Genomic DNA, 12,577 nt, shown 5'->3' with positions numbered 1-12,577 from the left:
CTTTAACTGCAGATGCCTTGAAGTAAAAAGTACAATATTTCCTTCTGAGATTTGATGGAGCAGAAGTATAAATTAACATGGTGTACCATGGATGGAGTACCCCAAATTATACTTAAGTACAGTGTCTGAGTAAATGTGTTTACTTTCCAGAAATGAACATTAGGTTAGATTCGATTACCAATAACTCACCATTGTAAGTGTGTTCTAGCTTAACCATTAAAACAACAGCAATACCTGCTGGATGCCAAAAAGCCAACCCTGGGGTCTCTCCTTAGGATGGAAGGGTCCCAGTTTTCTGTCCCCAGGTGACATAAGCTATTAGCAAAATGATCTGAAAAACTGGCCCCTAAACCTCAGAAGTACGTTTTTTTTGTTGTTGTTGTTGTCAAGCAAATCAAACAGTAAATGGTGTTTGTTTGTTGTTCTGCATATCTGGAGACCCTCCTGTACATTGTTTCAGATGCATCACTGCCACGGGTAGCCATGTCAACCTGATCCACTAAGGCGTGTTTGACATGTCAATTTAGCAGGTAGCGACTTGTCACTGAGCCCGGCATGGTGATCCTCTATCTGCTCTTTTGCTATCTGTGTGGCACGTCTGGGTGAGCAACAGAGTTCAGCTCAAAAAGTGTCTGTGCCTGGCTGATGAGAGCATGGAGGGCAGGGGGGGGGGCAAGCATCTGAGATGTGCAGTCAGTGGGAGCTTTACCGAAGCTAAAAAGATATGTTGAAATTACATGATTGTTGTCTTAAATCATTTCTACATATTCACAATATTTATTTATATCACTTATTTTAGCATTTCGTGATTCATAATTTGTCTCCAGTAAAAGCAGAAAGAATAGTTCTTTTACAAATACAGTATTCCTTTTGGCACAGCTTACTCCTACTAAAAATGACCTCTGCTGAAGCAGTGCGGTGCCTGCCTATGCTGTGAGTTACCATGAGAGCTAATTCTAGATCAGAGCTGATGACAGCAGTAACTGTTTTCTACTTGGAAAATGGATAAATAATTGCAGAGGACATTCAACGGAGGATTTATCATTCTGAATATATCTTTACAAAGTCTCCAAAATGACACTGCAGTTCAATTACAAATTAAAAAGCTTCTGAAAGGGATGCGATTGCACTGGAGCCCTTGTTGGATTGGTTAAAACGGTTATCTATAGGGCAAAAAAAAGTTATTTTCTTGCATGTGGTGTTACTTAATGATAGTAATGTTAGGGTGTATATGACATTGTCCACCACAGAGTTAACTTGTGTGTCCAATATGTCTGATTTTTCTCATCAGCCAATCTCATCAGTGTTCAGTGCTTGGCGATGAGACACACTCATACATGCAATTCAGCCAAAAAAGCTTCACTTCAGTAACACAGTAAGCAGCACAAACATTAGACGTCACATTTATTTTTCACTTGCCCAATCAGACAACCACATGAGCTGTTTCACTAGCTTGAACAGAGAATTTATTTGTCTCAAGCAGTGTGAATGTCAAGTCTTGCCTCAGAATATTTGCTGACTCATAGCCTAACTACAGAAGACTATATTTTGTCTATCCATGCTTCAGATGAGCTTAGGACTGTGTTTACTGTGGACATACGTGACAGTGAAATGCCTCCGCCTACCCAGACAAAAGATTTCATTGCGTGTTAGTGAAATCACTGTCCTCCAATGCTCCATAACGACTGCTTTCTGTATGAACCCTCACTAACTACAGTGTAGTCTACCCCAGAGGATAACTGGTATCTGTGAAAGCTGATTGGTGTCATTGCACTTCTATACTTTACTGGATTTTATCACATTTCTTCAAAAAACAAATGAGCAAAAACACACATAAATGTGTATGTATTCTTATCTCATTTCAAACAAAGCATTCTTGTGGTTAAACACGAGCAACACCAGTCAAATAACACTGAAATGCAGCAACACTTAACCAGTACGTATTTAACCAAGGCAGATGAGCAGTATTCAACGTGTACGGAAAAGCATCCTTAAACATCTCAGCACTTACAAAATTACAAACGTTTGCATTTTGTATTTGTCCCTCACAACTGTGTTTCTCTCCACAATGCCTACTGCTGAATAAAGGAGGAGGAGGTGGAGGAGGAGGACGCAGACTACATGTGGTTCTTCAGGCCCGGCATGGAAAGCACTAGAGGTAGATTGATTAGCCTGCTCAGTTTGGCTGATTAATCAGGGCCCGTTTGGTGGAAACGAGCACCATTTATGGCTGATTATCTTCCCAGAAGGTAGAATCTTGAGGTACAATCCACACTGGAACTTTTCAACCTCCATTTAAAGCCAGCACTTTCCAGCTCCTTATTATAGTAATGAAAATGTTGCTTACAACTCAAAGGAGTGGACAAAAAAAATCAGTTTCTCTCCATCACTTAATAAATGCACTATATAGACTAAATTATTGGGCTACGGCTGTTTTTCAGAATTTGGGCTCTGCCTCTTACTTCCAGGGAAGGAAAATCTTAATGTTTCAGGATACCAAGACATTTTGGACAATAATATGCTTCCAACTTTGTGGCAGCAGTTTGGGGATGGTCCTTTTGGGGATCAATAAAGTCTAAATCTAAATCTATAAAAAATCTATCTAAATCTATCTATCTATCTATCTATCTATCTATCTATCTATCTATCTATCTATCTATCTATCTATCCATCCATCCATCCATCCATCTTGTCTATTCCAGCATGACTGTGCCCCAGTGCACAAAGCAAAGTCTATAAAGACATGGTTGGATGAGTTTGGTGTGGAAGAACTTGACGGGCCCACACAGAGCCCTGACCTCAACCCCATCCAACACCTTTGGGATGAACTGGAACAGAGATTGTGAGTCAGGTCTTTTAGTCCAACATCAGTGCCTGAGCTCACAAGTGCTCTGCTGCATGAATGGGCAAAAATTCCCACAGAAACACTTCAGCATCTTGTGGAAAGCCTTCCCAGAAGAGTGGAAGCAGTTATATCTACAAAGCTGTCTGTGTATTTAGAATGCAATGTCATGAAAGTCCCTGTTGGTGAAATGGTCAGATGACCCAATACTATTGTCTCTATAGTGTGCTAATTTGATGACAGTTAAATTACTGGCTATAGCCTGAACCCTCAGACAGGGACCTCTTGACCCTCCAATGACTCAGGCTCTCAAAGAGGACACGTCATCAAGGCAGCTTTTGTGGCTAATAAACAATTAGAAAGACAAATTGTTGCATAACTGATTTGTTTTTACTCATTTAATTCATGCCCTGTTGTTCCTGTTATTTCACTTATCAATTAACCATTTAAGTATCACTTAAACAGCTTCTAAACTAATACTAGGGTCACTCTAAGCCCTCCAAAAGAAGTCAAGTGTGAAATCCCACATGTAAGTTTACTAAGTAAATATTCATTCCATGAAGTGAACATGAAATTTTTCAATTTTTTTCTAATTGTCTGATTTTAGGAGAAATGATATTCTCCAATGTAAAACAAAAAAAATGTTAGAATGTACTGTAAAGAAAGATGAAAATGAGATTTAAAAAATGTTCAAATGAGGGAGAAAATACAATCGTATACAGATTTTACGCATTCACATATGAAATCTGAATTTCCACATGATGTCAGAACACTGTAATCATAACATATACAAATAATTTCAACAACCCTTGACTTGTGTTTATTTTTGTGCTCATCTCCTCTTAATTCTTTTAGAATCACCTTCATCCTTTTATTTGTGCTTTAATATTTTTTTTACTGGATTCATTTATGTCACTTTTCTAGCAATGCCAAAGTATGCCAAAAATTCACAGATTCTTACTTCTCAAAAGTGAAGATTTGTGAGGATGTCTCTGAGTTTTGGACTGTTAAATCAGTTTTATAAATCAAGAAACTAATCGGTGTAGTTGTATACCTATACCAACCCCTGCTATATATTAAGCCATATGTAGCGCTAAGACACTGATGAACCAAAACTAACAACTCTGGGCTCTACTTCAGTAACAGTGAAAGTCAGACTTTATGCAAAGTGTCTGTGACCTTTTACATTAAAGTGAGCTTGATATTAGTAATGCTGACACTATCAAATTGGAAAGTGAACACCCATCACCCTGAGGACAGTCGCAATCACCCTTTTCATCTTTCACAGTTCATTCTCAATGGAGCCAGACCGCAGTGTGACACGGGACTTAGACTTTCTTCTCGATCACTACCACCAACTACGGGGACAGAAGGATTATTAACGCAAGTGTTTGAGTGTTTGTTTGGTCTTATCTGTGTGTGTTCTGTGTTTTACGAGCAGCCACAACTTCTCTCAGGTTTCTCTTTTAACAATAGGAAAGGATGTCCCTGCTGGTTACGGCACCTTCGTCTCTGTGGTCGACCCTTTAATGTACACACCACACTTCATGCTACTGTCCAGTCCTGCAGCCAGCGCTCCACTCCACAGTGGCCTTCCCCCGGCCTGGTCACCCGATTCCATTTATCTGCTGGGATAACTATAAAAATCTGTCAGGAGAAGGGTGGCTTTTTTCGCTCAGCTCAGCCCAGCTGGCAGATTGAGAGCCCCCTGTAATGCACAAGTCTGTTTTTATTATTCTTGCTGGGGGAACACTATTTCATCAAGTGCATGATTCCACAGAGGAGAGGAGACAGCCCCAGCCCGGCTATATTTCTTCCAATCAAACATTCCAAGGGGAAAAAATGAGTGGGTGCCATCAAATCCCAGAATAATGCTGCCAGATTTTATGTAAAAAGAAGGACTGATGGACAAATACAGGAAGGCAAGACAAGTTTAATGACGTGTGTTCAGGAGCTGAGATTGGAAAACTGACAGAGAAAAGCAGCCTCTTTGCTGGAATATAAATTGTTGTGCGCTGTAAAAAGGCTTTTATCTGGAGTGAATATGGGACGAAATACACAGGTCAGGGTTAAGTCATTTTCTCCGGCAAGTTAAGCGAATAATGAAGGCGAGCCCGCGCGGAGAGGAGCACTGCTACTGCCAGTTTGTCTTCATTTATTATGCCAAATCTCATGATTTTGGCGTTGGCGCAGTGAGTGCTCTGGCGCGCACCGGTGGACGACATATCGCTTAATTTACACAAGGTAATGAAAGCAGGGAATGGGAGGACAAAACAATTTACCTGCTGACACGGGAAGAAGTGATTTGCGAACATGGGGGGTGAGCGAAAGAGCAGGCAGAGGGCCAGGGCCAAGGGGTGGAAGAGAAGCAGAGATAGGGATGAGGGGTAGAAAAAGGGGGGAGGCAGGGAAGAATAAAAGACAGGGAGGCTGCAGGGGAAAAACAAAAGGATGAAACTGACAGGCTCAGGCTTCAGCCTCTGCTTGTCAGGTGATGATGATGGCTTCAATGAGGCAACAGTAAACTCTCGCTCTGTCTCTCCCTCCCCCCACAGACACAAAAATACGTGCAATCAGGGGGCGAAATTGACCTCAAATCTGGAGGGTCTGTGCTGACAAGGGCCTTGTTTTACTCCTCCTTTCCCAATTGTAATCACTATCAGAGGGCCACTTGTGCGGCAGGGATGGGCAGCTTCAACATCAACATGGAGCCGCAACAGGTATTTTCACCCAAAGACCAAATCCCTGACTGCTGTCTCACACCAAATTTTGCTGACCAGTTGCTGAGCACGCATTTGAATAATGTGCGTTTTGATTTTTCTTGCAATGCGGAAGCTGGCATCATTTCAGGCTGAAAAACTGAGGTTTATCTGATTACAGCACAATTTGCTCTGGATTCACATGTATAACGATCAGAGTCAAAGAAGTTACTCAAATTAGGATTACCGCACAAAGGATCCACATCTAAATTAGCACTCTTGACAGCCAATCACTCCACAGTATTGATGGATGCGTTGTAAACGTGCACAATTGGCCGTTCAGCTGATGGCCTTTCACACAAACAGAAAAAAAAAAAAAAAAAAGAGTCTGGCCGAGACTCCCTGACAATATGGCTGGAGCAGCACTGTAATTTTCCAATCACTAACCCTTCAGGCCAAGCCACTCCTTAGGGCAGTAAGATCAGATGAGCTCCGGCATTTTCTTTTGTAAGAGTCCAAACTCTATTTGTCTGCTCACAGGAACAAAAACAATCAGGGAGCCGAGAGAGACCGGCTTTTTGGTCTCTCTGGAGAAGGGCCAAAGACAGAGCAGGAGGAGGGGGATGGAGGTAGTGGGGGGAGGGACAGTGGGGTGACACAGATAACAGAGTCCCCCAACCCCACCCCGCCCGCTGTGGGTGGTTGGTTCTGGTGATGATGAACGGGAACGCGGCTCAGCACCAGGTCCCTGCTGTCAGGGCTCTCTGCAGGACAAGACAGAGAGAGGAAGTGTCACTCTCGGCAGGCATGCTGGGCCAACCTGGACTCTGCTGAGTCCTGCTGCTCGAGTCTTCACAACAAATCAAACACCATAACACCCACCCCTCCCCGAACACGGCCACACACGTGCACACACAGCAAGGCCTCCACCACAGTCTGGAAGAATGTGTGAGAAAACAAAAGCAGACTGTTGAGCACACTGCACCTAAGTAGCTATATGTTAAGTGTGTGGGCAAATGTTAACTGATTTTTTAGGAATATTCAGCCTTGGCTTTTCAGAGAAACTAGTCCTTGGGCTTGGGGGGGGGGGCTTCCTGCAGCCTCTCCTCTGTCCTCCACCCTTCCCTGTCCGCAGCCCTCTCCACAGGCTTATTTCCCCTCACAATGAGAGGTGACAGTGAACAGTGGAACTCGTCAGTGTGAATAACACGCAGTCATGCTTGGTGAGACCCTCTGGTGGAGCACAACACACACACTCACACACAATGGCGCATACACCAAGGCTCAAGGGCCCAGCGGCAGGGACGCTGTCAACCTCAGCGCGCTGCCTTCCATTACAGCTTAACTGGGGACAAATTGAGCAATCTGATGGGTTAAATTTGACGTTTGCTCCTCTGACCTGTGTTTGTTGTACAGTATCGCTTTCCACTGTGGCTGTGGGGTGGACACAGTGAGCTACAGGATATAGAAGATTTCTTAACGAATGCACTCAACATAACGTGCGGTCTGGGATCATAACAAAGGTCAGACTGACATTTTTCAAGTTTACAAACTCAGCGAAGCTCACATTACTGTGCCATCAGGTCTGTTGTAGTTGTGGTTCCTCAGTGATGTGCTGCTCTTGGGAGTCTTGCTGTGTCCTTCAGTGGCACCTTATAAGAGCAGTCCATAACACAACCAGTGGTCAGGCTTAATTTACCCACTTTCTCTGTCCACTGCTCCATCAGCATATAGTATCACATAACTGCTAATGGGCTAATGGAGGGAGGTGGGAGGGAGCAGCAGGGACAGCGATAGTTAGGGAAATTGAGCTTAGGTTCATCCAAACATTTAATAACTTATCCAATCTGGAGCGTTCACCTCTTACTGGGCTAATTATATCGTTTAGTGCGGACGCTCCTGTCTTACAGTGTCATCACATAATTATGACTTATGCCAGTGCTGCCTCGCAAGCTGGATGAAGTCAGCTTGCCATAAATTTTAATGATCACTTAGACAATACGAACGTTTGCAGCGCTTCCACTGCACGGGGAAATAAGAACATAGAAAAGCTGAAGCGTGGAGGTGGATGGGGAAGAGCTGAGGTATGCCACAGGAAGCAGAGGGAGGAGACTTTTATGTGACAAGCTTGGGGAAGTTGAGTTTCGACTGGTCAGACGCAGCTGCTTGATTGTGTGGGATCAGGTTCTGTGGTCACTGGGCTGCTAAGAGGCCAACGTCAGGCCTGTCAGAGGGCTAAACACCCGGGTATAGTCTGCTTCAATGGAAAAACAGCAGCTGACACTCAATGCTTGCGGGCCAACTGCTGACCTCATTCTGTGAATACAACGCACCGGACAGAGGGGAAAAAGCCTGGCCTGTCTAATATGGAAAATTGATGCTTTATTCCTCAGCGCAGCAGAAGTTTCTAATAACTTTCAAAAGTTGGGAAAAAAGAGAAAAGTCCATAATAGTGGGAAAATAGATGGGGCATAATGAAAAGGGCTGAGTGTCTTTTTTTAATAGCTGTAAAATGGCTAATTAGCCCTCTGTGATTGATCATTGTGAGAGCATGCATTGGGAGGTTTGGGTCTCCTGGGCTTTAATAATTTTCTGGTAAAATAATTTTACGTTTCTTGTGTAATTAAGAAATGTTCTGTGACCTCTGTGACCTCTGGGTGTGGTATGTGGAAATATTTATACAAGGCAACGAGGGCTCACTTAATGTCAATAAATGTGACATTTAATTGAAGAAAATGCAGCATAGCATTAAACGTACGAGTGTAACCCTATACGACAGAACAAGGAATATTGATTTCAAGATGCAGGTACCCAGATATTGTGCACTTATGAAAAAAGGAGAAGGGAGAGGAGTCAGAGAGAAGCCGATCTCCCTTGCACTTAATATTAATGTCTGTTTTGTGGCTATCCCGTTTCAGGTGGACTGAGCTCCTGCGGTGGAGCGATTGAATGACAGAGATTACCTGTTTGGAAAGCCCCACGAGACAGCTGATTGATAATGCATGACACAAAAATGTTTTTGTTTACCCACAGATATGGCTTTGAGGCGGGTTTCGGTTTCTTGGCTTTTTTTTTTTTTTCTTCAGAAACCCGATTCACTGGACTGAAGTGGATTGAAGGGAGAGTCACAGGTCAGGAGGACTCGTCTGAGAGTCAGTGCGCCGTCTGGCTCCATAGGTACCCATAACTTGTTGACCGGGGAGAGGAGGGGGTCATCCACATCATATTCATCCCATTCAGCCCGTTTTGTCCTAAAGGGGATATAACATGAAAACATAATCTCGCACCACAATTCCATTCCTTCAGCAGCATTAGATTAGATTGAAACTTCCCTGCACACTTTCCTGGGGCTGTCAAATGAGCTGTCAGTCATGTGTCAGAGCCGGCACCTGCCCATCTGCTCTAATACATCACACAGCCTTTTATATGGATCAGTATGAGAGGAACTCTCTACACAAACGCCAGCAGCTCCTCTGCTGGGACGCAGGGTGATTGATAACATTTCCCCAGCTCTTCACACTCATGCCCATTTGTATAGTTGGTTGAAGAAGGGCCCCTGGTGTCCACTGACATCGACGGTGCCCATCATCGCCTTGTGGAGAACATGACATCAGCCTCAGAAACACAGCAACTCGCTCTGATACATGCCAGGAAATGGGCAGCTTTTCATTTATAAAGTACAGTGTGACAGCCATTGACAGATCACCACACACTGATATTTGTATTTTCCCGAACTTCGAAAGCAATACGGGAAACTGGCTCAGGTGTCACTTGGAATTAAAGACGCCAGCTATTAAATCAACTATTTAACCTTCATATTGTCAGAGCTGATATATGTTTATTGCTGATTAGTGCGTCCGCAGAGTTTTAATGCTTTAGAAATCCTCAGTGCTGAGATCACTGAGGGGAATCCTGAGCCTGTTTTTGTGTACCGTCATATTGGCATATTGGCCGGGATAATGGCCACTTGGCACATAGACAGCTATCCATCCCAATCTCAGCCTCACTAATCCAATTGAGGCAACCTGCTTGGCAAGAGAAAGACTCATCTGTCTTTACTGTTCATTAATAAGGCTCCTCCTCAAGCTCAGGACCCATTCACATTCCGCCAGATCGGACCGAAAGCAAACCCCATCACCACAAACACTGGACCCGTGCTGAGGATTCAGCAGGGAGAGGATGGGAGGCAGATATATAAGCACTTCTGAGATACATAATCACTGCTGTGTGGGGTAAAGTATCAGACAATATGAAACCTCCCTGCGGGATGAGCTACATATTTTCACAGCGTAAATAACACAATGCAGATATGGGATTCAGCTCAAAATCATGACCACTGTGTTCTGTTTTGTTTTTTTCAGGCCCATCTCTGTCTGTCCTGAGTGAAGAGCCTTCTTGAGATTGTTTTTTTTTTTTTCCTTTCCATGGCACGGCTTTATGTCTAGCGGTGGAACGATGATAATGCTTCTAATCTTGTTACATTGCACACAGAATTGTCTTCCATGTTAATGATAGACCAGCCCCCTCCTTGCTCCACTGAGATGCTTACTTTCAATTTGTGTACTGTCATCTCCCCGCCACGCGCTTGAAATTGATGCACCCTCTTCCTTTTAATTAAATCAAAAAACGGTTGGGGGTCCAGGCAGGTGGGGGACCTGCTCCTGTGTACAGCCATCACAAAGACCCGGCTGACTCCAGGACAAAGTGGGGCTCCTGTTTGTCTTTCTGTGTTTGTTTAACTTATTCTATATGAAATTGATAACAGATTTAAAATACAAGCACCACAATTATGTCAGTTCAGTTAAAGAAGCTGATTTTAATTGATAAACTGATTTTCTAATCAAGCTGTTTTGTGAAGAAAACCAATTTCCTTTTGGGTACCACCACAATCTAACTTTTATATGATATTGATTTCAGTCAAAAAGCCAGTGGACATTTTTCCTGGTAAATAAATAAATAACAATCCCAGGAATCTTTCTCAGGTAGGTTTGCCCTCGGGCAAAGCTGGAGCCAAAGTCTAAGAAATGAGAGCGTAAAATTCCCACACATTAGAAGGCAGATAATTGGATTTCCTGTGTCCTGTACGGTGGGCGGTGTGGTTCCTGCAGCTGTGACATTATCAAGGTAACATAACCTGAAGGCTGCGGTGCAGCAGCACAGGCCCCGCAAGGCCTGTCCTCCAGTTCCACATCACTGCCTGCTTGGCTATTCATCCTGTGGACCCTGCAAATGAAATTATGGGAGGAAGAGCAAAGGACATTCTTTGGGAATTAATCCCATTTATGACTAAACCCACTTCAGATTTTTATAGTGAGGGCCTCTTTAGACGTAAGACGCATTTACAATTAGACAAGGCCTTAGGAGGATTGAAAGAAATACTGTGTGTGGTTTGGTTTGTTTGCTGGGTAATTTGTAGACACAGACAGGAAGCTTGAAAAAAAAAAATCACGCATTGGAGCTTAAATTCTATTTTCAAATACTCAGAGGTGATTGAAACCCATCTGGACCAGACAGGTGTCACATGACTTAATGGTTTAACTGATCTCTTGATATTATCATTACAACATGGATGTGAACAAACAGGCATGAAAATGTATTAATTACTGTATGAAATAAATGAAAAATCCAAGTATCATCTATATTAATACTGAGAGCATGAAATTAACAAGAGTATGTTTTTAAATAGATGATTGAAATATTAATATTTTTATTATCAATAGTGATTATAAGACAGAGGACATATTACAAACACTTACTGTGTGTCACTGACCCAAGCAGTCCTGCACTGAGAGTCCAGTCCATGCAGACCAGTTTGTTTTCTGTAACAAAGGGAAAAAACAACATACATTTTAAATTCAATACCAGAGGTATATTTTTAAATTGTGTCTACAACTTTGCCTTAAATCTCATGTTGAAATCTAAAATCACAACAGCAACCTTAATTAACAACACCATCAACTCACTATTTAAGTTGTAACTATTCCACCTTACTGTATTATGGGACGCCATTTTTTAAATAAAAAACGCATATGCTCAGAATGAAGGAGGATGATGATTTAGTGTAAAAAAATATATATATATATATAATTGTACCATCAGTTTTTCTGATTTTTGACGTGACGTTTTTTATACACGCTGCGTTGTTGTTTTCGTTATTTACATTTACTTTCTCTGTGGTCGTTGGGGCTTCAGGCTTACATGTCAGAATTATTTATTATTATCAAAAATGTAACTCAGCTTAAAAAAAAAAAAAAAAAAAAAATCCATTCACACTATTTAGAGCAGCACGTTAGCATAGAACAGGAGCAGCTTTAACTGCATTGCCTTAAAATGCGTCCAGGAAGTTGGCCAAACTCGGGTCCGAATGTCAAAATAAGTTGCAAAAAAAAAGACATACTGTCTTTAACAGTAATGTCTATTTCTTACCTAGAACAAAGATGCTCTAATTGTACGGCATTTTGGTTGTAATACTCAGCCTTACAACAACTCTGTTTTACCGACACAAGCACAAAAAGCACCTGACATCAATTAGTCCGGTCAGTTTACTCTCGCGGTGCACTGCAGATAAACACTGCCCCCTAGTGGTCACACGGGAACACGACTATTCAGACTGAAATATATTCCTAACATAATTTTGTACAAGCAGGTCTAAAGTCTTTGGCTCTTTGAGGTTTTTTAAACTCTCCATTTGCTTAAGTTTGACTTCAGATCTATGAGTCTTCATTATCATAAGAGAAAAAAATATGCTTTTATTTAGCTTTTTTATTAAATAGGTGAGTTTGGTGAGTATATTTGCATTCCATCATGTTTAAGCACCTAAACCAAAAACACACAGCACAGTTTCACATTTTAAATAAATACAAATAACTCTTCATATAAATTAAATCAAGACTTTGCACCCTAATGTTTCTAAAAATGCTTGCTATTTTTATTACTGTACAAAATATTGGATTGGATTACATTAGTCAATTCTGGCTCTATGTTCATGTAAAATAAACACATATGGGTTTGTCATAAACCTGGAGATAGAGAGCTG

At 42.1% G+C, this 12,577-nt stretch overlaps 1 long non-coding RNA gene across 1 annotated transcript; it reads right to left on the bottom strand.

The window, feature by feature from the left end:
• Window positions 1-4,756: 4,756 nt before the first annotated feature.
• On the bottom strand, window positions 4,757-12,105 carry LOC124072448. Its single transcript, XR_006845506.1, has 4 exons — window positions 11,968-12,105; window positions 11,298-11,360; window positions 8,573-8,792; window positions 4,757-6,305 (listed from the first exon to the last, which is right to left on the bottom strand). It is a non-coding gene; the product is annotated as an uncharacterized LOC124072448 (long non-coding RNA).
• Window positions 12,106-12,577: the final 472 nt, after the last annotated feature.

This window comes from Scatophagus argus, chromosome 15 (genome assembly GCF_020382885.2).
Source record: "Scatophagus argus isolate fScaArg1 chromosome 15, fScaArg1.pri, whole genome shotgun sequence".
Lineage (NCBI taxonomy): Eukaryota > Metazoa > Chordata > Actinopteri > Scatophagidae > Scatophagus > Scatophagus argus.
This window is presented reverse-complemented; position numbering and strand designations above follow the sequence as displayed.